Source organism: Oncorhynchus gorbuscha, linkage group LG08 (genome assembly GCF_021184085.1).
Source record: "Oncorhynchus gorbuscha isolate QuinsamMale2020 ecotype Even-year linkage group LG08, OgorEven_v1.0, whole genome shotgun sequence".
Taxonomy (NCBI): Eukaryota; Metazoa; Chordata; class Actinopteri; order Salmoniformes; family Salmonidae; genus Oncorhynchus; species Oncorhynchus gorbuscha.
Window position 1 is genome coordinate 56,495,633 of NC_060180.1, and position 25,796 is coordinate 56,521,428.

At 43.0% G+C, this 25,796-nt stretch overlaps 1 protein-coding gene across 1 annotated transcript in view; it reads right to left on the reverse strand.

Annotated features, from left to right (window-relative positions):
* The window catches only part of LOC124041869 (tenascin-R-like), a 150,868-nt gene that overhangs the window by 75,547 nt on the left and 49,525 nt on the right, over positions 1-25,796 (reverse strand). Inside the window, 1 exon segment of the mRNA XM_046359955.1 lies at positions 13,322-13,369. The gene's annotated coding sequence lies outside the window, so the exon portion shown is untranslated.

The window sequence follows — 25,796 nt, forward strand, 5'->3', positions numbered from 1 at the left end:
CCAAAACAAATTATCTAATGTTTCTGTTTCTTCGCAGCAAAATCTGCAGAACTGGGAAGGTTGTATATGCAGTATATAACATTATATTTGTTGCAATAACTTTGTATAATAATTTAAATTGAGAAATTCAAAGTTTTGAATCCGGTGTCGTATTTCGTATCAATTCATAAACCATGTATCACGCCCTGACCTTAGATATCTCTGTTTTCTATATATTTTGGTTAGGTCGGCGTGTGACTAGGGTGGGTACTCTAGTGTTGTATGTCTAGGGTTTTGTATGTCTAGGGTTTTGTATGTCTAGGGTTGTTGTAGGTCTAGGGGTTTTTGTATTTCTATGTTGGCCTGATATGGTTCCCAATCAGAGACAGCTGTTGAACATTGTCTCTGGTTGGGGATCATATTTAGGCAACCCTGTTTCCCACTTTCTGTTGTGGGATCTTGTCTATGTGTAGTTGCCTGTCGGCACTTGTTTATATAGCGTCACGTTTCGTTATTTTGTTAGTTTGTTCAGTGTTCATTCTTTAATAAATAAGAATGTACGCATACCATGCTGCGCCTTGGTCCGATCCTTATAACGAACGTGACACCATGTGCCATGGAATCGGTATGTCTAAAATTGCAAAAAATATTTTGCAATCTATATGGCACAGCTGTCAATTTTTGGGTCCTTAAATTAAACTGGTATACTTTTTCATTCATCACAGTTTTCTTTAACCAATTATGGTCCTTCATGCACAGCCAACAGACAAGTTCTCTACTTTTCCCCCCTTCCACTTTCCTTTTCCATTTTTGTGGTAAAGCTGCAATTAGTTGGTTGTAATTCTAGGTAGAGTAGACATATCCAATTAAAATTATACCCACCCTGACTGCCATTGTGAGGTCAGAACGTTCGGATCGACCCTACTCATCGGCCAGAGCGTCCAGTGTGAGCTCAGAACTCTCCGAGAGCAAAACGCTCTGAATTTACGAACGGACAATCCGACCGCAACCTTTGCAGTCGCCAATGCTCTAGATAACATAATAGCCTAACCAGCTCTCCTAGGGTGAGTAATGTTCAGTGAGCTGTTCTCTCAAATGTGTCTGGAAGTAGCTAGCAAGTTAGCTTGGGTGCTTGGTTGCTGTTAGTACAGAACGCTCGGATCAACCCTTAAAGAGATGATTACTTCTCCTGTCCTATTCGGTGTCCTGTGTGAATCTAAGTGTGCGTTCTCTAATTCTCTCCTTCTCTCTTTCTTTCTCTCTCTCGGAGGACCTGAGCCCTAGGACCATGCCCCAGGACTATCTGACATGATGACTCCTTGCTGTCCCCAGTCCATCTGACCATGCTGCTGCTCCAGTTTCAACTGTTCTGCCTTATTATTATATGACCATGCTGGTCATTTATGAACATTTGAACATCTTGGCCATGTTCAGTTATAATCTCCACCCGGCACAGCCAGAAGAGGACTGGCCACCCCGCATAGCCTGGTTCCTCTCTAGGTTTCTTCCTAGGTTTTGGCCTTTCTAGGGAGTTTTTCCTAGCCACCGTGCTTCTACACCTGCATTGCTTGCTGTTTGGGGTTTTAGGCTGGGTTTCTGTACAGCACTTTGAGATATCAGCTGATGTACGAAGGGCTATATAAATACATTTGATTTGATTTGATTTGATTTACAGCTTAAGAGGGTGTGAACGATGCTGAATGGGTGTAGATACAGAAGAGCTCTCCGGTCGTAGTCCCAAACATTCAAAGGCCATTTTCTCAAAAGTGATTTTTCAAGTTAATCAACTTTCAAAGCAATATTACTTTCCTATTGTTCCTCAACTGTAGTGTATGATATATCGTTTTGTAGCTCTGAGTCTCTACTTTTAAATTTCACAACTTACAGTAAGTCCGATTTGAGCTGGTCGGTCAATGTATCGTCCATGTAAAAAATCTGTCTGATTAGAATGAATAATATCCAACAATACTACGTGGTCCTTCTGTAGCTCAGTTGGTAGAGCATGGCGCTTGTAACGCCAGGGTAGTGGGTTTGATCCCCGGGACCACCCATACGTAGAATGTATGCACACATGACTGTAAGTCGCTTTGGATAAAAGCGTCTGCTAAATGGCATATATTATTATATTATTATATTACTTTAATTCTATGTGCTATACATTTTGCTAGAATTTTTGCATCATTACACTAAAATGTAAAGGGCCTCCAATTTTTTAAATGGACTGGATCTTTATATATACCACTTGGATCCTGTTTCAGTAAAAGTGAAATCACACCTTCTTGTTTACTGTCCGATAATCTACCATTTACATGCTAATAACGGTACTCTGAGTATATCAAAAAAAGTTTGGTATACCTCAACTGGCATGCCATCCAGCCATGGAGTTTTACCGGACTTAAAGGCTTTAATTGCATCAAGAAGCCCCTCCTATGTTATTTGTCCTTCACATGAGTCTTTATGTACAGCTGTTAACTTTACATTATTAATAAATAAAAATCCAGACAATTAGCTAAGTTAGAGGAGATGGAGGAGACTGAAATTTAAAAATATGCTTGAAGTATTTTGCTTCCTCTTTCAAAATATAATTTGGTGAATCATGGGTGACACGTTTCAGTAAATTGTATTTGGTAGCATTTCTATGTTGAAGATGAGAAAGGAATTTGTTGCATTTCTCCCCATATTCCATCCAGTTTACTTTATTATTACAAGTGCTATTTCTTGAATAAGTTCATACATTTCTTTTTGTTTTTCTTCTAACTTATTCTGAGCCTCTATTGTACAGTTTTTATTGCTATCTATCTGTTCTGTTAGACCTTCTATTTCCTTTGCTAATATGGACTCTTTTGACCTAAATTGCTTTTGTTTTAGAGCTGAGTACTGAATTGCATGGCCTCTAAAGGCACATTTAAAAGTGTCCCATATAATAAGGGGATCTGCTGTACCTATGTTATGTCGGAAAAATTCAGTTATAAATTCCTCTGTCCTAGTTAAAAACAAGTTATCATCCAATAGGCTTTGATTAAATCTCCAATATCACAGGTGGAAATTCAGTAAGTGTAATGTGTATGCCAATTTATCTGATGGTCCGACCAAATTCTGCCCCCTATCAACACTTATTTAGCTATTGGTGCCAATTAGAATGACATAGTAGTCGAGACGACTAGCTTGATTGAGCCTCCACCATGTATATCTCACTAGGTCAGGATATTTAAGCCTCCATATATCCACTAGTTACAATATATTCATGACATTAATGATTTCCTTAAGAACACGAGGGTGATAGTTTGTAGTGTGATTTCCTTTACAGTCCATTGAGGTATTTAAAACAGTATCATTATCTCCCCCCATAATAATAGAGTATTGTATTGCTTGTAGGGTTGATCATTTATTCTATATATTTTCAAAGAAACATGGATCATTATTTGGTCCATAAAGGTTAATGAGACATATATGTTAATGGTCCAATAGCATATTTAAAATCATCCGTCTACCTTACAGATCAGTTTGGACGATTTGCACATCCGGATCAAAATTACTGTTAATTAATATCATCGCCCCTTTTGAGTTCCTTTGCTCATGGGAGAAGTATATCCCCCCCCCAGTCCTTTTTCCACACAACTTCATCTAAAATTGTTAAATTAGTTTCCTGGAAACAATAGATATGATTATTATTTAACTAGGCAAGTCAGTTATGTCATGTTTTGTCATTAATTATCATGTCTTGTCCCTGTGCTTCCCCTTTTATTCGTTTCCCTCTGCTGGTCTTATTAGGTTCTTTCCCTCTTTCTATCCCTCTCTCTCCCCCTCCCTCTCTCACTCTCTCGCTCTCTCTTCTCTCTATCGTTCCGTTCCTGCTCCCAGCTGTTCCTATTCCCCTAATCATCATTTAGTCTTCCCACACCTGTTCCCGATCCTTTTCCCTGATTAGAGTCCCTCCTCAGATGCTGCGTGGTGAGCAGGTGTCTGAGTCTGCTAGGTTCAAGTGCCTTCCCGAGGCAACCTGCAGTTCTGTGTCAAGTCTCCTGTCTGTTCTCGTCTTTACGAGTAGTATTATGCTTTTGTTTTGTAAAGTTTACTGGATTAAAACTCTGTTTTCGCCAAGTCGCTTTTGGGTCCTCATTCACCTGCATAACAGAAGGATCCGACCAAGGAATGGACCCAGCGACTACAGACGCTCGTAACACTGCCGTCGAGATCCAAGGAGCCATGCTCGGCAGACACGAGCAGGAATTGTCTGCTGCTCGCCATGCCGTGGAGAACCTGGCCGCTCAGGTTTCCGACCTCTCTGGACAGTTCCAGAGTCTTCGTCTCGTGCCACCTGTTACTTCCTGGCCTGCCGAGCCTCCAGAACCTAGGGTTAATAACCCACCTTGCTACTCCGGGCAGCCCACTGAGTGCCGCTCCTTTCTCACCCAGTGTGAGATTGTGTTCTCTCTCCAACCCAACACATACTCTAGAGAGAGAGCTCGGGTTGCTTACGTCATTTCACTCCTTACTGGCCGGGCTCGAGAGTGGGGCACAGCTATCTGGGAGGCAAGGGCTGATTGTTCTAACAATTACCAGAACTTTAAAGAGGAGATGATTCGGGTTTTTGACCGTTCAGTTTTTGGTGGGAGGCTTCTAGGGCCCTGGCTTCCCTATGCCAAGGTGATCGATCCATAACGGATTACTCTATAGAGTTTCGCACTCTTGCTGCCTCTAGTGACTGGACGAGCCGGCGCTGCTCGCTCGTTTTCTGGAGGGACTCCACGCAGTGGTCAAAGATGAGATTCTCTCTCGGGAGGTTCCTTCCAGTGTGGACTCTTTGATTGCTCTCGCCATCCGCATAGAACGACGGGTAGATCTTCGTCACCAGGCTCGTGGAAGAGAGCTCGCATCAACGGTGTTTCCCTGCTCCGCATCGCAACCATCTCCCTCCTCTGGCTCTGAGACTGAGCCCATGCAGCTGGGAGGGATTCGCATCTCGACTAAGGAGAGGGAACGGAGGATCACCAACCGCCTGTGCCTCTATTGCGGATTTGATGGACATTTTGTTAATTCATGTCCAGTAAGAGGCCAGAGCCCATCAGTAAGCGGAGGGCTACTGGTGAGCGCTACTACTCAGGTCTCTTCATCTAGATCCTGTACTATTTGTCGGTCCATCTACGCTGACCGGTTCGGTGCTACATGCAGTGCCTTGATTGACTCTGGGGCTGAGGGTTGTTTCATGGACGAAGCATGGGTTCGGAAACATAACATTCCTTTCAGACAGTTAGACAAGCCTACGCCCATGTTTGCCTTAGATGGTAGTCATCTTCCCAGTATCAGATTTGAGACACTACCTTTAACTCTCACAGTATCTGGTACCACAGTGAGACTATTTCTTTTTTGATTTTTCGTTCACCTTTACACCTGTTGTTTTGGGTCATCCCTGGCTAGTATGTCATAATCCTTCTATTAATTGGTCTAGTAATTCTATCCTATCCTGGAACGTTTCTTGTCATGTGAAGTGTTTAATGTCTGCCATCCTCCCATTTCTTCTGTCCCCACTTCTCAGGAGGAACCTGGCGATTTGACAGGAGTGCCGGAGGAATATCATGATCTGCGCACGGTCTTCAGTCGGTCCCGAGCCAACTCCCTTCCTCCTCACCGGTCGTATGATTGTAGTATTGATCTCCTTCCGGGGACCACTCCTCCTCGGGGTAGACTATACTCTCTGTCGGCTCCCGAACGTAAGGCTCTCGAGGATTATTTATCTGTGTCTCTTGACGCCGGTACCATAGTGCCTTCTTCCTCTCCGGCCGGGGCGGGGTTCTTTTTGTTAAGAAGAAGGACGGTACTCTGCGCCCCTGCGTGATTATCGAGGGCTGAATGACATAACGGTTAAGAATCGTTATCCGCTTCCCCTTATGTCATCAGCCTTCGAGATTCTGCAGGGAGCCAGGTGCTTTACTAAGTTGGACCTTCGTAACGCTTACCATCTCGTGCGCATCAGAGAGGGGGACGAGTGGAAAACGGCGTTTAACACTCCGTTAGGGCATTTTGAGTACCGGGTTCTGCCGTTTGGTCTCGCCAATGCGCCAGCTGTTTTTCAGGCATTAGTTAATGATGTTCTGAGAGACATGCTGAACATCTTTGTTTTTGTCTATCTTGACGATATCCTGATTTTTTCACCGTCACTCGAGATTCATGTTCAGCACGTTCGACGTGTTCTACAGCGCCTTTTAGAGAATTGTCTCTACGTAAAGGCTGAGAAGTGCTCTTTTCATGTCTCCTCCGTTACTTTTCTCGGTTCCGTTATTTCCGCTGAAGGCATTCAGATGGATTCCGCTAAGGTCCAAGCTGTCAGTGATTGGCCCGTTCCAAGGTCACGTGTCGAGTTGCAGCGCTTTTTAGGTTTCGCTAATTTCTATCGGCGTTTCATTCGTAATTTCGGTCAAGTTGCTGCCCCTCTCACAGCTCTTACTTCTGTCAAGACGTGTTTTAAGTGGTCCGGTTCCGCCCAGGGAGCTTTTGATCTTCTAAAAGAACGTTTTACGTCCGCTCCTATCCTCGTTACTCCTGACGTCACTAGACAATTCATTGTCGAGGTTGACGCTTCAGAGGTAGGCGTGGGAGCCATTCTATCCCAGCGCTTCCAGTCTGACGATAAGGTTCATCCTTGCGCTTATTTTTCTCATCGCCTGTCGCCATCTGAGCGCAACTATGATGTGGGTAACCGTGAACTGCTCGCCATCCGCTTAGCCCTAGGCGAATGGCGACAGTGGTTGGGGGGGCGACCGTTCCTTTTGTCGTTTGGACAGACCATAAGAACCTTGAGTACATCCGTTCTGCCAAACGACTTAATGCCCGTCAAGCTCGTTGGGCGTTGTTTTTCGCTCGTTTCGAGTTTGTGATTTCTTATCCCGTCTGTTTAGTTCTTCTGTGGCTTCTACTGATCCCGAGGGGATTCTTCCTTATGGGCGTGTTGTCGGGTTGACAGTCTGGGGAATTGAAAGACAGGTTAAGCAAGCACTCACGCACACTGCGTCGCCGCGCGCTTGTCCTAGTAACCTCCTTTTCGTTCCTGTTTCCACTCGTCTGGCTGTTCTTCAGTGGGCTCACTCTGCCAAGTTAGCTGGTCATCCCGGTGTTCGAGGCACTCTTGCGTCTATTCGCCAGCGCTTTTGGTGGCCGACTCAGGAGCGTGACACGCGCCGTTTCGTGGCTGCTTGTTCGGACTGCGCGCAGACTAAGTCGGGTAACTCTCCTCCTGCCGGTCGTCTCAGACCGCTCCCCATTCCTTCTCGACCATGGTCTCACATCGCCCTAGACTTCATTACCGGTCTGCCTTTGTCTGCGGGGAAGACTGTGATTCTTACGGTTGTCGATAGGTTCTCTAAGGCGGCACATTTCATTCCCCTCGCTAAACTTCCTTCCGCTAAGGAGACGGCACAAATCATTATCGAGAATGTGTTCAGAATTCATGGCCTCCCGTTAGACGCCGTTTCAGACAGAGGCCCGCAATTCACGTCACAGTTTTGGAGGGAGTTCTGTCGTTTGATTGGTGCGTCCGTCAGTCTCTCTTCCGGGTTTCATCCCCAGTCTAACGGTCAAGCAGAGAGGGCCAATCAGACGATTGGTCGCATACTACGCAGCCTTTCTTTCAGAAACCCTGCGTCTTGGGCAGAACAGCTCCCTGGGCAGAATACGCTCACAACTCGCTTCCTTCGTCTTCTACCGGGTTATCTCCGTTTCAGAGTAGTCTGGGTTACCAGCCTCCTCTGTTCTCATCCCAGCTTGCCGAGTCCAGCGTTCCCTCCGCTCAAGCGTTTGTCCAACGTTGTGAGCGCACCTGGAGGAGGGTGAGGTCTGCACTTTGCCGCTACAGGGCACAGACTGTGAGAGCCGCCAATAAACGCAGGATTAAGAGTCCAAGGTATTGTTGCGGCCAGAGAGTGTGGCTTTCCACTCGCAACCTTCCTCTTACGACAGCTTCTCGTAAGTTGACTCCGCGGTTCATTGGTCCGTTCCGTGTCTCCCAGGTCGTCAATCCTGTCGCTGTGCGACTGCTTCTTCCGCGACATCTTCGTCGCGTCCATCCTGTCTTCCATGTCTCCTGTGTCAAGCCCTTTCTTCGCACCCCCGTTCGTCTTCCCTCCCCCTCCCGTCCTTGTCGAGAGCGCACCTATTTACAAGGTACATAAGATCATGGACATGCGTTCTCGGGGACGGGGTCACCAATACTTAGTGGATTGGGAGGGTTACGGTCCTGAGGAGAGGAGTTGGGTTCCGTCTCGGGACGTGCTGGACCGTTCACTCATTGATGATTTCCTCCGTTGCCGCCAGGATTCCTCTCGAGTGCGCCAGGAGGCGCTCGGTGAGTGGGGGGTACTGTCATGTTTTGTCATTAATTATCATGTCTTGTCCCTGTGCTTCCCCCTTTATTCGTTTCCCTCTGCTGGTCTTATTAGGTTCTTTCCCTCTTTCTATCCCTCTCTCTCCCCTCCCTCTCTCACTCTCTCGCTCTCTCTTCTCTCTATCGTTCCGTTCCTGCTCCCAGCTGTTCCTATTCCCCTAATCATCATTTAGTCTTCCCACACCTGTTCCCGATCCTTTTCCCTGATTAGAGTCCCTATTTCTCTCCTTGTTTGCCGTACCTGCCCTGTCGGATCCTCATCTATAATTCACCGTGCTGTGTCTATGTTTTGCCCTGTCGTGTCGTGTTTCCCTCAGATGCTGCGTGGTGAGCAGGTGTCTGAGTCTGCTAGGTTCAAGTGCCTTCCCGAGGCAACCTGCAGTTCTCGATCAAGTCTCCTGTCTGTTCTCGTCTTTACGAGTGGTATTATGCTTTTGTTTTGTAAAGTTTCTTACTGGATTAAAAACTCTGTTTTCGCCAAGTCGCTTTTGGGTCCTCATTCACCTGCATAACAAGTTAAGAACAAATTCTTATTAACAATGACTGCCTAAGAACGGTGGTCTAACTGCCTTGTTCAGGGGTAGAACGACAGCTTTTTTACCTTGTCAGCTCATGGATTCAACCTAGTAACCTTCCGGTTGTTTCCGGTCAACTCAAGAAAGGACTTGATTTAAGAATGCATATACAGTTACAGCTGTTTGAGAAAGCATGCAAGATTGAGAAAAATTGGCAAAAATGGGGTGATTCGATTGACCAATGTCAAGTCCTAGATCCTAAGTCCTAGAGATCAGAAACACCCCCTTTCCCTGAAACACACACACACTGGTCCCCTGTTGTGACCACTTTCCCAAGCATTTCTGTGCAGTCAGACCTTTTGATTATTTTGTGCCACAGGGGTCACAATAATATGCCCCCTCTCTGATTGTCCGACTGTGACCCCTTCCCCATGGGTTACTCCAGCTAGTATTGCCAGCACTGCCACTACCTGGAAGGGGATACCCCACCAGAATCCCCACTGGCTAGGTACAAGGTCGTCAAGGTTCTCATTAGCAGCTTTGAGAATTTCTTTGTATATTATGCCCTCCCATCAGGGTGCTCTGGCTTTATAGGACCAACCCTGCCAGGCATGCTCCGAATCTTGAGGGGCCTGTGCTGCTCTAATAGGTCTCTGTCCACATTCGTCTTTCTGTTTTGGTTGCATATAGGCAACTTACAGTAAGCCCATAAAACAGATAAGGACTTCTCTTTAGTGTATGGGTGTCTGGGGTATAGGGTTGGGGACCGTTCCATCATGATAGGACAATAAATACATTCATATTTTAAGATGTATAACCCTCATCTGAACAACATTGAAAGCTCTCTCTCGCAAACCCTGCTCACAGATACACATTGGTTCTGGGATATTCAACAGTTTCCTTACTCACTCACTTAATGCCAAGCTTTTCCAAACACAAAAACACACACCACACCTTCCATCAAAATACATCCACACATCTCCACCATGTTGATTGAGTACTTTTGTGTTCCAATACATTATATTTGAAGATATATTATTTTGCTAGATTTCCTTTCTTCTAATCCTGTCTTATCCACTTATAAAATGCTATAAATGGAAAGTTAAATAATTATTATTGTACAACATGCCCTATCTTGAATGGTATAGTGTAGTTGTAGTTTATTTAACATTTGTTTAATTGTATTGCTTTTTTATCTATTTAAAAATATATATTACAATCCTTACCATGACTAGAATTTGGTGTTCCATTATTCGACTCATCTATGAGAACTTTTACATTTTTAGAATAGCAATGGAGTAGTCTTTGTGTCTCGGAACATTTGGTTGTCAATATACAGTTGATCGACTACGAGAGCTACACGCTTCCCTTTTAATCTATTCTGCTTGAAGATTGGACACAGAAATGTTCCCCTTTCTGCAATCTCCCTCGGGAACTGATCATTCATGCCTATTTTCGTGCCAGCGAGTATTTTACACAGGCTTTTAACCATTATTTATCTTTAAAGAAAGCAAATTTGGCAACGATTGGGCGCTCATAACTTTGTCCTCGTTGTCCGAAAGAGTGTACATGTTCGAGTAGGATTTTATCGACAGCATCGATTGGGATTTGAAGCGCTGTAAGAAAGAATTCATTCACTAATCTTTCAGAAACGTCTCGTTCTCTTTCTTGAAGAAAGTGTTAGATTTTCTGTCATAGATCTGGTCTGTATATCAAGGAATGATTCTCTCTGAAAGATGTTCTCCTTTTTAAGTTCATTAACGTCTGTTTCTATTGTATTGACTGTCACTTTTAGCTTGTTTCTTTATCCACTGTCACAGCTTTATCGTCAGTCATTCCGAGGCCTGCCTTCAACACCTTTACATATTTACTGACTAATTCAAGTATGCCAAGTTTGAACGACCCGGGAGAGAGGCTGCCCGGAAGTTACTCCAGCTTCGGCAGGACACCCTCAGTGTGGCAGACTATGAGGAGGAGTTCCGCACGCTAGCTGCGGAGGGTACCTGGCACCGGAAGCGCTGTTCGACACGGTCCTATATGAATTATTGGCGGTGGTAAAGGATGAGCTGGCAGCCAGAGAACTACCGACTGATCTCGACTCACTCATCGCTTTAACCATCTGGATCGATGGTCGGCTACGGGAAGGTAGGAGGGAGAAGAGGTTCGATTGCGGTTCGTATCGCTCACTCAGGAATCTCACCTTGCAGCTAATAAACTCCAGAAGTCCCCGAAAGGATCCGTGCTTAATCGAGTCCCTTCAAGAGCCTCCGTAGACTGCCGATTCACCTCTTCCCGATCCAAGGCAGCTCGGCAGGGCTAGGCTGCCACCAGCCGATCGCATACGCAGACTTGAGGCCCAGAGTTTCGTGTAATGCGGTACTGCCGGTCATTTTGTGTCTACCTGTCCCTTCAAGAGAGCTAGCTCATTCGTTGGAGTGAGTACACGGGTGGGTCTGAAATATCGTTCTACTCCCCTTACTCGCCCCACTCTCTATGCCACCCTGCTGTGGGGCGACCAGTCCAAGTCTCTCCAGGTACTCATCGACTCGGGGGCCGATGTGAGTCTCATGGAAGTTAACATGGCGTTTGAGCTGGGCATCCCCACTCAACTCCTCTCCATTCTCATGGGTGTTAGATCGCTGGATGGGCGCTTTATAGACCGTGTCACCCACCAGACCACCCCCGTCAGCCTATGTGTGTCTGGGAAACACAGCGAGGCCATCCAGTTCCTGCTGGTTGAGTCTCCACAGGTTCCTGTGATATTGGGATTCTCTTGGCTCCAGCGACACAATCCCTCCATTGACTGGTTATGATTAATAAGATATTTGGATACACCTCTACTCGTTTGGGAACAAGCTTTATGATACAGTGTAGGAAGCGGAACATGTAGAAAGTGAAACCAATCCATTCCCAATCATCCATTATTGATCAAGCCACGGTAACATTTGGCTAGATTATTCATGTATCACCACTGCCTGTACCAGGGGCATTGAATTCTGATCGGTTCAGTTCCCAACATATCCCAGAGAGGTGACTCCAGGTCTAATTCATTAACAGGCAGCCACCCGTTAGACTGCCAGGTCTAGTGTACCTTGCCCTGGGAGGACAACTCATCAGCATTAGGGGCTGTGCGTGTGCGTGTGCGTGTGCGTGTGCGTGTGCGTGTGCGTTTGCGTGTGCGTGTGCGTGTGCGTGTGCGTGTGCGTGTGCGTGTGCGTGACTGGTGCATGCATCATGATCTAAGGCTTCCAGTGGCTTACTTCCATTTCATCTCATGTCTGCCACCCCGCCACAATAACAAATCCCTCTAAGTATTTCATTAAGAAGTTAAAGATGCCATATCCCAGAGGCATCTAGAGTCTCTGAGCCATCTACCTCCCGTCATACATAGAAGAAATCCTAATCTGCTATTGTGTGGAACGAATAAATTCATGTCTACAGCTGTGATGCTGTGATCACATTAGTAACAATTAAATGTGGCCAGGTCAGGCAGACAGTTACTCTGGCCTCTTGAGCACCAGGATACTTTGCAGCATGCAACAAGTGATAACTTTTCAACCAGTTTAGAAAAGTTAGAGGTTTAATTGAAGATGAAAGAAAACTGGTCTCTAAATGCTTCATCGAATGTATAGTAATAGGGATGATAGCTTTATAACTAGGTAAAGCTCCGTCTTATCTCAGCTCACTGGTGACGATAACAACACCCGCTCGTAGCACGTGTTCCAGCAGGTATATATCACTGGTCATCCCAAAAGTCAACACCTCCTTTGGCCGCCTTTACTTCCAGTTCTCTGCTGCCAATGACTGGAACGAATTGCAAAAATTGCTGAAGCTGGAGACTTATATTTCCCTCACTAACTTTAAACATCAGCTATCCGAACAGCTAACCGATCGCTGCAGCTGTACATAGCCCATCTGTAAATAGCCCATCCAACTACCTACCTCATCCCCATATTGTTTTTTATTTACTTTTATGCTCTTTTACACACCAGTATTTCTACTTGCACATCATCATCTGCACATCTATCACTCCAGTGTTCATTTGCTAAATTGTAATTACTTGCTGATATAGCCTATTTATTGCCTTACCTCATACCATTTCTTCAGACTTTCTTTTTTAAATTGTGTTATTGACTGTACGCTTGTTCATTCCATGTGTAACTCTGTGTTTTTGTTTGTGTCGCACTGCTTTGCTTTATCCTGGCCAGGTCGCAGTTGTAAATGAGAACTTGTTCTCAACTAGCCTACCTTGTTAAATAAAGTGTGAAGGGTGAAAGGGTGAAATACATATTTTTTTAAAAATAACAAACCAGTGCTTTTTCACTCATCTCCTTAACTGAGGGATGCATTGAAAAGTCAATACTGTGCGTGTCAACACAATATACATGCCGACTTCCAAACCATAAATACTGAATGATAAACCATAGCTTTATGGATTATGCTGTTTTACCCTAAATTCAAGTGGTGGTTCTCCTGTGTTCGATGTCTAATCTTGCACCTGTCAACACACAAAGAGAGGAGAGGTGTTATAGTCAGCCAAAACACACACACACACACATACACACACATAGCCTATCCCCCTACACATGAGCTCTCTGTCAGCCAGGGTAAAGAACATGCATACTACGCCAGCACCCTCCTGCTGTTGGAATAAACAAAGTAGTGAAGACAATCCTTCTCTCAACATGAAAAGAGAAATCCTCATTTACTTTCCTCACCTTGTCTCATCCTCAGGGCCTTTCCTCACCTACTGGGAGATGAAGCGACAGTCTTTGCAACTTGTGTTGTCAGCTGTAAGGAATTGCAAATATGCCAAAATTGCTTCATTTTCGCTCTCCGACAGCTATTCAGTTTTATTATACACTGAGGACGGCAGCAGGGTTAGATCTGAAATACGACATGGTGCTGATGATACCTTTCTCAGTGTTCCTAAAAGAAAGGCCCTTGGCCACAAGGGCATCCGTCTACTTTGTACTATTGTGCCCCACACACACACATGCACAAAAGCAAACCCACAGACACAGGCACTGTTTTACTATTTCTCTGCTGTCCCAGTCCTGGAGGAGGAGAACGATGCAGATAATCCTGTTTTAGGTCATTCTGTTTTATACATGGTTGTGAGAGAAAGGGATTCGAAATGTAATGCATACTGCTTCCTGGTGTTCATTGAGCAGGTGAGCAAAGCTAATAATAATGATAGTCATTTTGAGCAAACAGAAATGCATAGTATTAATTCAAACACCAAATGCATTACACTTCAAACTATCAGACATAACAGATTGTTTTGGGGGGGAATGTGTCACTTTCCCAGCAGTATGACTATAAGGAGAAGGTAAATGGGATCTCTACCATACTACTTGTGGCTGGTCTCTGTGTGAATCATTGCTGGCTTCTTGTAATTTGTTATCTTTTGGAGATCCCATTTTCAATTTGTTGATGCAGCAGATAGATTCCCCCACAGCATCCATTTATCACCTGTCATGGAAAACCTGTTTTGTCGGTTTCTACCATCCAAAAAATGGGTAGCGGGAGGGAGGGGGGGGGATAAAAGCTGTTATTAACTGTATTTTTTAAAGGTTTCCTCAAACAATATCGAAACCATTAGTTCCACAACTGGAGTTTTAAAACCTTGACTATGACATATCAAGTTCAACCTCAGAATGCATAATGAAATGAAAATGAAAAGCCACTCAATGTGACAACTTCTCGTGCTAGTGGAAAACTATTTTTTAGATAATGAAAATGCGTCATGCCTCAATACACAAATGATTATATGCATAATAATTTACTGGATAAATGGAGCATTTTAATTTAAGATACATTTTTCATCCTAGAAACAAAGGATCTTTTGGGCTGGCTGATGGGATAATTGCAAGCTGAAAGAGCCATTGTTAGCGGTTCAAAGCTCTCTGAGTATCTTAGACTTTTGACACAAGCTTTTATTTCAGAAACTACTAACTGAAATAATGAATTCAACACTGGTTGCAAAATCCATTACACTCACCAACTTGCTTGCTGAATTAGGAGACTGCACAGTACAGCAGCAGTGTGTTGTATTCTAAGCATTACAGTAGGAGGAAAACCCAAGTCTATTGAACCATAGAAGAAAAACATTTTAGTCCAAGAATAGGCTTAATATATCGGCTTTATTTACATAAACTTGCTATTTTGTCATTTGATCTTTCAATTGTCTTTGACGTTTTCTTGGTTTATTGCTGTGTGCAACAGGCTATACGCTAGCTATCACTGCATACAAAAATGTCACAGGGATACAAATACATGTTTTATGCAAGGCCAGGCCAAGTATTTCTTGTTAGACATGTTTTAGTAATTAATTTTATGTAGCTATTAGCCTAGTCCATGAGATATGGAAGGAAACAAAATAGTTGCTGAAGGGTGTTTACAGAGCTAAGCTAGTTAAGCGAATCCTCAGTTAATCAGGATGCCAACTCTCACAGAGCAGTACCAGGTATGATTAACCTGAACCCAGCAGACCACAAGCCCTTTCCACAGTCATTAATCTGGACTTTGCCAGTTCCCAGCAGGACAGGCCAAGGGTGCGAGAAAAATTGGCTGTGCATATCTATAACTATCTGACATTCCTGCATGCCAAATAAGACAACTGATTAAAATCCATAAATCAATATCTTAGCACAGGCCTCTTCAAATTAGAGCCCTGGAGTTAGAGGCAACAACATAAGCCAATTTCTAGCGGAGTGATAGGGACCAAAAAAAATAAAACAAATAACAGTTTTCTTCTGGTGAAAGAGAGGAGGACCAAAATGCAGCATGGTTATCTTTATACATCTTTAATGAAAGATGAAAAATACAAACAATTTACAAAAACGTAACACCCAACAACAGTCCTAACTGGGGCAAAACACAGAGACAGGAACAAATACCCAAAGAATATGGCTGCCTAAATATGGTTCCCAATCAGAGACAACGATAAACACCTGCCTCTGATTGAGAACCTAGGCAACCATAGACTTACCTAGAATACTATACTAAACACAACCCCATCAATCTACCAAACCCCTAGACAAGACAAACACATAATCACCCATGTCACACCCTGGCCTGACCAAAATAATAAAGAAAACACAAAATACTAAGGCCAGGGCATGACATAATTGATGGAAAATGTATCTGCACAATGACATTTTACACTTGTTCTAACTTTAGAGGTGAACAAAAAGCAGACATGTTTCAGTTTTTAAAGGAGTCTTCACCCCAGGAGCAGAGACTTTTATTTTTACCTTCCTGCCATACTCAAGGATCTTCTAAGTGCTTTTATCTCTTGCATTTCATTGAGTGACAGGTTTCAATGAAGCACAGTTCATTTGTCAGAAAGCAGCAAATAGTGAACTAGCAATGGGCTACATATCAAAACCCAAGAATGTATACCCTAAAACCCATCCTAAAGGTAAATGTTTGACCTGCCAAGTCCATTCAGTTAGTTATTTATTTTCTTAAAATGCACCACATTAGCAACACCTTAAAATAAGCCCATGCACTCCATGCTGGGCGCTACGAGCAGTGTTTTTCCCATGCTTTCAACTAGTAAATGTATCCATCAAAGTCAGCGTAAAAGAATTGACAGTTCAAGTAATGTGCTGTGGGCAAGCCGCATCTGATTAAGAGGTTTTTAATGGCTTTATGGCCCATGGCAAGCACAACAACAGCCTTCTGGAGGCATACAAGCCCCATTCCCTCACTGGAAAAATCCCAAATGCTACAGACGTAGGATCTTAATTGTATCACACTGTTGCAGAAGAACAGAACATTTTAAACTTGTAGAGTATTTGAGGTTTAAAAAAGGTTTGACATTTCAGACTTGATTTTCCCTTACGAGAAATAAATCAACTAATAGAAATGTCAATTAATTATAAACCACATAATAATTCACATTTCATGTTGTTGCAGGATAATTTCCCCAACTGGCTCAAATTAAGATCCCACATCTGTATACACCCACCAAGCGATGCACCTGAATTTCTTTTTCTTTTTCTGCACATCAGAGATTGGTTTGGTTTTGAGAATGTTTCCCTGCTTGCAACCTCAATCTACAATACTCAAGAAAAAGGTTTATAGAATTGTTGGAAATTAAGGGGAGCATGTGGGGTATTCCTGGAGCGGGGTTGGGGGCGTGAGAAGGTTACTTAGCCTAGTAGTTAAGAGCATTGGGCAAATAACCGAAAGTTCACTGATTCAAGCCGGCAAGGTGTCAAAATCTGCCGTTCTGCCTTTGAGCAAGGCAGTTAACCCGCAACAACAACTTCTCCACAGGTGCCGGTGACGTCGATTAATGCAGTCCCCTGCACCTCTCTGATTCAGAGGCGTTGTGTTAAATGCGGAAGACACATTTCAGTTGAATGCATTCAGTTGTGCAACTGACTAGGTATCTCCCATTCCTGGTGAATTCTTTAAAGAACATTCTATTGCAACTTAAATTATGTTATCTTCCTTTGAAACTCTTCTGAAAATCGAGGACAGTTTTATTTGAATTCTCACTGACATCAGTAATTATATATAATTATATATATATATACATAATAATATACATCATAATAACATCATAATAATTATATATTAACCCCCATAATAATTTTACTAGCATAAAATTACTGTATTTTAGCTAATAATTACTACATACATCTATATATAAGATTGGCTACACTTCCAGGATTACAAGCTAGCTAGATAGTTACCTTGGAGGTTTCTCAGATGACCTGATAAGAATCTGAGGAAGATATGTCATTTGTTGTAACTTGTCACTGATCTTAAAAGCACGTCTCAGCAGTCATTTAAAAATATATGTATACTATTGTCAGGATTTGGCCAGGGTTGTTCCGGTTTTTCGTCACTAGATGCCCCCATTGTGCCTTTTGACCTTTTGTTTTCCCTTGATCCCCATTATTATTTGCACCTGTGCCTCGTTTCCCCTGATTGTATTTAAACCCTTTGTTTTCCTCAGTTCTTTGCTCTGTGTTTGTATGTTAGCACGCAGCCCTAGTACTCTGTGAACTCTTGTTGATCCCGGTGGACTCTCTTGTGGAATTCTGTTTTTTTTCTTGTTTGTTTGTTTTTGAGTATCTTTTGAGGCTTTTTGTGCTTTACCTTCCACCTTGTGGATTTACCTTTTTTGTCTTGGAGGATTACCTTTGTTCTTGTGGAATTCCTTTTGAGGTTGTGGAGTTACATGTTTTCCTGAAGAACTTCACTTTTTACTTCATTAAATACACCGTCTCAAGTACTGCTGTGTCTGCCTCATCTTCTGGGTTCTGCCGACTATTTGTGGCTCAGTTGGTTAAGTGACTGTTTCTCACTCCGGAGACCTGGGTTCGTAACCGGGTCCTGACAACTATTATATATTTTTTTGCAGTGGCAGCAACGATTACATTAATATATGAGAAAACACTGACCCCTCAGCCCCCACTCTCTCCTTGAACTGCAGCAGAGAGGTGTGGGGAGCAGAGAGGTGTGGGGAGCAGAGAGGTGTGGAGAGCAGAGAGGTGTAGGGAGCAGAGAGGTGTGGAGAGCAGAGAGGTGTGGGGAGCAGAGAGGTGTGGGGAGCAGAGAGGTGTGGGGAGCAGAGAGGTGTGGGGAGCAGAGAGGTGTGGGGAGCAGAGAGGTGTGGGGAGCAGAGAGGTGTGGGGAGCAGAGTGGTGTGGAGAGCAGAGTGGTGTGGGGAGCAGAGAGGTGTAGGGAGCAGAGAGGTGTGGGGAGCAGAGAGGTGTAGGGAGCAGAGAGGTGTGGGGAGCAGAGAGGTGTGGAGAGCAGAGAGGTGTGGGGAGCAGAGAGGTGTGGGGAGCAGAGAGGTGTGGGGAGCAGAGAGGTGTGGGGAGCAGAGAGGTGTGGGGAGCAGAGAGCTGTGGGGAGCAGAGAGGTTTGGGTTGGGAGGTGAGGACAGGAGGCCAGTCTTATATTTCCTCCAGATTGACACAGAAAGGGTGAGAGTGTGAGATAGAGTGAAATTGCACTCCTCAATCAATTGCTATTGACCCTTATTGCAGTAGGGAAGGGATTATGAATATGCCTTCCTCTGATATAAAAACAAGTATTTTTGTTGTTGTTGTTGCTGACCCCTGTCTGTTATACCGTACCATCTGTGTTATTACACATTTCTACTCTCTGTAAACAAGTAAGATGTCCTGTCAATTAACATTGTGAGAATTGTTTGGGTCAGCAATTGGCCAGTTCATTACTTGAGTAGCCTTGTACAGAATGAGTGATTGGGTAAGATAATTGGAAACTCTTAACACAATCAATTTAGCCTTTAATATTTATTTGTACAGCTTTCTTAACCCACAAAGGCACCTCAAATCTCTGATTAATTTCAAATGCCTTTTTTTTGTCTTCCATAGATATTTAGCAATTGATTTCAGATCGGATGCTGTCATACAATCTTCATGGATTCGGTTCCCAGTTCTACTGTCTTGTTCAAATAGTCAAGTCTCAAATGACCAAACACAGGCATACATGACATTCTTTGCCAAACTCATTTTTAGATTCGTGAGTTACAAAGACCAGTAGCCACCGACCTGAGGGTTGGAGGAAGTACATGTGGAGGACATTAGAGGAAATCAGGTGGATTCACGTGTAGTGTTCAAGATCCACAACCAATATGCCGAAAGTGATTCCTTCCTGTGCTTCAGCATATTCCCTGCATGACTCACTCAATTAATTAAGCAAATCAACTCTGGCATTACAAGCTCTCTGCGTTCTATATATAACTTATGCATCTGGGATGGAAATGCAAATGCAACAGACCATTTCCTGTGGTGAAGCTGTATAGGAAGTTCTGGTTAGGATATGTTCTTAAAGTGTGTTGAAAAGTTTGCACGCTTAAAAAAAACATGTTTTTAACAAGATGATTTGCTGAGAAAATAATCTCTCAATATTCTGCTGAGCAGGCTTCCCCAGTTGGGACCTATGCAGCTACACTCACATCAGGCCTTTCTTCTGCCAGTCAGCTTGGTAGTGGCATGACAACGGCACAGGCAGACTTCTGAAGGCTCCTGTCACAACTGTCACACGCGCTCCTATCACTTCAGAGACGACATTGCCTCTCTGGAGGCAGTATGGCGCACAACCAAATTGATTTCTTTATGCTCATAGAGAGAGTTCTGACCGACAATGTGTTAGCCCGCAAATATCTGACCTTTGGATTAAAGTGTATAAACCAAGGCAGCTCAAAGAGGTTTATCTTGATTTCTGCTGGGACGAGGCAGCAATAGATAGATGTGATAGAGCTTTATAGATGTATGTTCTGTATGCCTCCCCACAGGCAGTATTCCACTTAATCAGCGTCCAGGACAAGGCTATTGGCTGTGATGTCAAAGTGGGTGACGAAGTCGACTGTGCTGGCCTGGCTGTCACATCTGGATTGGCATATTGGACTAGCTTGTAGAACTGGCTAGGATCTGATCAATGCATTGGGATTCATTGGGCCGTTGGGCTGTGTGGAGGGGGAGCATGGGAAGCATTGATGGTGTTGCCTGCCCTTGAACACATGCTGCCTCTAAACAGAGATCAGTTGGCCCAGTTTTGTCTGTGGATGTAGCGCAGAGAACGGATGTGTATCAGGGGAACTGCTGGTGAATCAGTCCTAACATCAGCCTCATTCCTCAAAGGGGGGAGATGAACACTGGAACACCAGGAATTTGCATTGTGGAAAAGAAACAGGCAAGTAAGTATTTCGTTGGACGGTGTATACCATGTGTATCCCATTCATACGACCAATGAAACTTTAAATGTTACTTTATGTACTCTGGCCTTGTACCATAACACGTTCTCTGTTAATGAAAACACACTATGAACTAGACTGTCTATTTTTCATTGATTTGTTTTTTGAAATGTGTTATCAGATGAGAATTCCACCTCACGGATCATCAACGTGCACTTGTGAATGAGCAATACCATATAACTAACAACTCAGAGAGCATCACTTGGTATAACGGCAATTGCTCATTGAAACTATGCTTGTTTCATTAAGAATCATGTGATGAAAGAAGTATTTTTTCATCTAGTATCTCATGGTGTTTATTTTTACCTTGGTAAAAATATGTTACAAGTTACCTTCTGTTGGATACAAACTAAAGGAAACATGGACACCTGTAGTTCTATTGCATATTTAGCTTTCTTCACATTTAACGAGTAGTACGTACATGGTGAGACCCAACAACAATACTCCAGTTTATTGGGAAGATGCTGTCCTCCAAACTACTGGAAAAGTCGCAGTAATGAAATCATCTTTAAAATCAGTGTTCATTTAAACTTCTAATTCAAGACAACCACAGAGGATATATTATTTGCTTTTAAATATACGTTTTGTTTTGACTCCCTGCACTCCCTGCTTAGAATGAGGGCTCAAATAGGCACACAGAGAACCAAATCATAAGAATAAGTCACGTTGGCGAAAATGAGAAGCTGGCTTTGTACTGTATGTAAAAGATCCCACAGATGGACCCTGTAAGCATATGGCTCTGTTGTAGACAAGACTATCATCTGCAAAGTCGACAGTGAGAATTAGGATTTTACATGGGGAGGATGATACTTTGTTATCGCACAACCAAATTAGTTGGCACAGTTGATTTTTAAATCAATGGATTATTCCATTTGCGAGTCAGTTACTGCTAAGGTCAAAAGTGATCGAAAGTCATTTTCACTGGGGGCTGTTTTCCATACAGTGTGAAATACTCACCCAAATGACCATGGAAACTCTGAGCCCTCAAACTTTGCCTGAAAGTTATATGAGAATATATCAAAACAGATCTGCTGACTCATTAGCTACTCCAACATGCTGCATTGTAAATCATTGCTTTAATTTCCACTTTCTATGTTGCTTTAATGAATGCAAATAATCTGAGAGTTCTACATGTACTTCAGGTAGAAACTTAGCCTGGTCCCATATCTCTTGCCATGGCATGGCAATTCCATTAGGAGTTGGTATGAGAGCAGAAACAGACTGGCATCCAGGCTTTAGAAACGTTCAAGGGGTGACAAGAACTCCGGGTAACTGTCACCAGCAGAGGGAGTAGACTACAACCATAATAAAGTTCACAAAGCCAGGGAACAAAAGGGTAAAAAGCCATCATCCCTTTCTCACATTCACCAGAGAAAACAAGCTTGTTTGGACAATCAACTCCATACCACAGCTACATAAAGCATCGAAGCATCCATTCAGCTGTTGTCCTGTGTCTATCAACCCTCTTTCAAAATGGCCTTCTGGGGACTAAATAGTTTTACCTTTTCTAGATTAGTGTGCACCCATTTTATCCAGAACACTATATTTTCGTAGTCATGGCAAATTTCTATAATTTTATAATAATAATAATAATAATATAATATATAATGTAATACAAAGCTATAATTTCAACCTGATCATTTCCATTTCCAAAAGAGATACTCAATGGACTATCTAATCTTAACCCTTATGTTGTCTTAACCCTTATGTGGTCTTAACCCTTATGTGGTCTTAACCCTTATGTTGTCTTAACCCTTATGTTGTCTTAACCCTTATGTGGTCTTAACCCTTATGTTGTCTTAACCCTTATGTGGTCTTAACCCTTATGTTGTCTTAACCCTTGTCTTGTCTTAACCCTTATGTGGTCTTAACCCATTTATTTACATTTAAGTCTTAACCCTTATATGTTGTCTTAACCCTTATGACATCCAGTGGGACAGTATGTTGTCTTAAAACTTTATGGGGTGAGAGGGATTACTTAACCTTTATTCCTTAAAGGTCTTAACCCTTATGTTGTCTTAACCCTTATGCGGTCTTAACAGTCAGAAATGACCCGTCACTATGTTTAACAGCAGAGAAAACCCCCTAAATTATATCTTTTCAACTTGAAATGTTATTACCTTTCCAAGAGTGACCCCAACATTAGAAAAAGTGAAGCATCTCCTTTGTTCATATCCCCATGAAATCTGTACACCACCAGGGTACAAAGATTGTCTTGGGGTCATTTTTGACCCGGCAGTTATAAAATCATTTACACACCACAAAGACACACACACACACACACACACACACACACACACACACACACACACACACACACACACACACACACACACACACACACACACACACACACACACACACACACACACACACACACACACACACACACACACACACACACACACACACACACACACACACACACACACACACACACACACACAGAGAGAGAGAGAGAAATGTAGATTGTGTGCTCCTGATTGAACTAAGACACAGCTAAAACCTTTTGTGCAGCATCTCCCCTCCACGACCCCACACATGACTCAAGTACATAGACAAAATAAACAACATTTCAGACAAAACAATTGTTTACTAATGGGGAATGCAGTCAGAGGCTACAAAGGTGCTGCAGATGACAGTCCCCCCAGTTCTCTCTTTGCTGAAGCCATGAGTGCACTTTTCAGTGCCCAACAGGTCGTAGATCAGATTTTTTCAGATGTCCATGAGGAACAAGAGAACAGCGATTTAGAAGAGAAAATGTAGCTGAAGAAGAAGATGGGGAAGAAGAAATCCCCCAAGCTGAAAGAGAGACATTTTTGTCAAAGAACAGCAAAATAACATGGTCCTTGTGACAACCAGGGCTGGATGGCAGCACAACATGTCATAAGGATGACCCCAGGGCCCACAAGACATCCAGTTGCCCATGCCCAGGACACCGCCTCAACATTCTACAAGTTCATCACACCAGCCATTGAAAAAATCATCCTGGAGATGACAAATTTGGAGGGTGTCCGTAAATATGGTGCCAACTGGAAAAGGGTGGATGAGATTGACCTGCATGCCTACATAGGGATGCTAATCTTAGTGGGTGTGTATAGATCCCGAGGCAAAGCTACATGTAGTCTCTTGGATGCAGAGAGTGGAAGGGCCATTTTTCCGTGCCATGATGCCACTGAAAGTCTTTCACACTTTCTCAAGAATGCTACGATTTGATAACCGTGAGTCAAGACCGGCAAGACATGTGAGAGACAAACTGGCGGCCATAAGAGAAGTCTGGGAAAAGTGGGTGGAGCCATTCTGCCATTCCTCTACAACCCTGGAACTAAAGTAACAGTGGAGGAGCAATGGTTTCATTCAGAGGTACATTTTTATTTTCATATCTGTAATGTAAGTGATTTTCACTGTTCATTGTATTATGTATTGCTGTAATATCATTGATTTATGTGATTTTCTGTGACACTGATACTAATTACTGATAGGTCGCTGTCCTTTCCGGCAGTATATTCCCAGCAAGAGAGAGGGCTTCTCATCAAAGTTTGCCTTCACCCCCACCACCACTCTAGTTTCTTACCTCCCAAAGAGGAACAAAAATGTTTTCCTCCTGAGCACACTGCACAAAACGGCTGAGATCAGTGATCGTGAGGACAGGAAGCCAGCCATCATCCTGGACTACAACCACAACAAAGGAGGCGTGGATTACCTGGACAAGGTGATTGGAACTTACAGCTGCAGGAGGATGACTGCGCATAACATCATTGGTGTGTCCTCATACAATGCTGTCGTGATATGGAACAAGATCAACCAGTGTGTTCATGGAGCAGCTGGGAAAGTCACTTGTAACCCCACACATTCAACTAAGGGGAGAGAGCGAGTGAAAGCTGTTCAGTGGACTGATTCTTGTCCTGATCCACCTGAGTCTGCAGCGGCAGGCAAGAGGAGGAGATGCCAGTTCCCCCAAAGAAGTACTGTAAGACAATACTCTGTGCTACACATGTAAGAAATACTTCTGCAAAGTCCATGGACACACACTTGCATACTGTCCTACATGTGCTAATTAGAGTTGATTGATTTATGTTCTTCACATTTTTGTTTTGTATCTATTATCTTATTTTATAATGATTTATTTTTGTTGTTTGTACACCTTGTGGGTGGGGGCAATGGTTAAGAAAATGGGAGAATACTAGTATTTTGTAGTTGAATTCCTCATTGTACAGTATATAAGAATGTATCACTATGTTTCCAAAAACGTTCAAGACTGTTATTGTTTCTCTTCAATAGAATGCATTCAAACTACTTTCTGCGCATTTCTGCTACTATCTTAGGCTATAGAAGTGCTATATCTGGCTAAAGAAATCATGTTTACACCAATGTACCTTTTGTACGAGTACCTTTAGCAATAATAATAATAAAGACTGCATTTAATAATAATAATAACACACCTCTACTTTAGTAAAGACAACAATTAGGACAGGTGTGTTGTAATAAAAATGAGTGGTGTCCACTGATTAAATGCAGTCTTTCTGCACAGTGAACAGTGAAAACCGTTTGTGATGAATGACAGGTTGTTTCTTCAATTAAGCTACTTTATATTAGGGGTTTAGTGAAGACGGGTCATTTTTTTACCCTTAGGACAAGGAGAGTATACCGAATGTTAAGACTACACAAGGGTTAGAAACATGTGTAACCCATTGCATAGAAATCAACACATTTCTCACAGGGACTGTAGCAGTGTAAAAACAGTGACCTTAGTTGACACTGTTAGTGTGTAATGTCTGCATTGTCACTACTTCTGAGGTGCTCCTATGTATGTGATCAAGAGGAATATGTTATGTCTATGAAAACGCTTGATTCATTTTCTTATTACAGTACAAAGAACGGATCACTTTTAATACATTTTGTTTTGTTTTGTCACTAAGACACGAAGTAAAAGATAATACCCAACAAGTCACATCAATTGCTTTAAGGGTGTTAGGATAGAATATACATATAAATGACCATAATTCACACTATGCTAGTTAACCCTATGATAAGTATCTTCAGTTTGAATATAAATAGTGTTTTGTCTCTACGCTACTATGTACTCTGTCAGCTATTCTCTAATGTTCATATGCTCTTGTGTACACCTGCCAACCTAATCGTGCAATCATAATTGAAAGTCTAAGAAAACTCAACA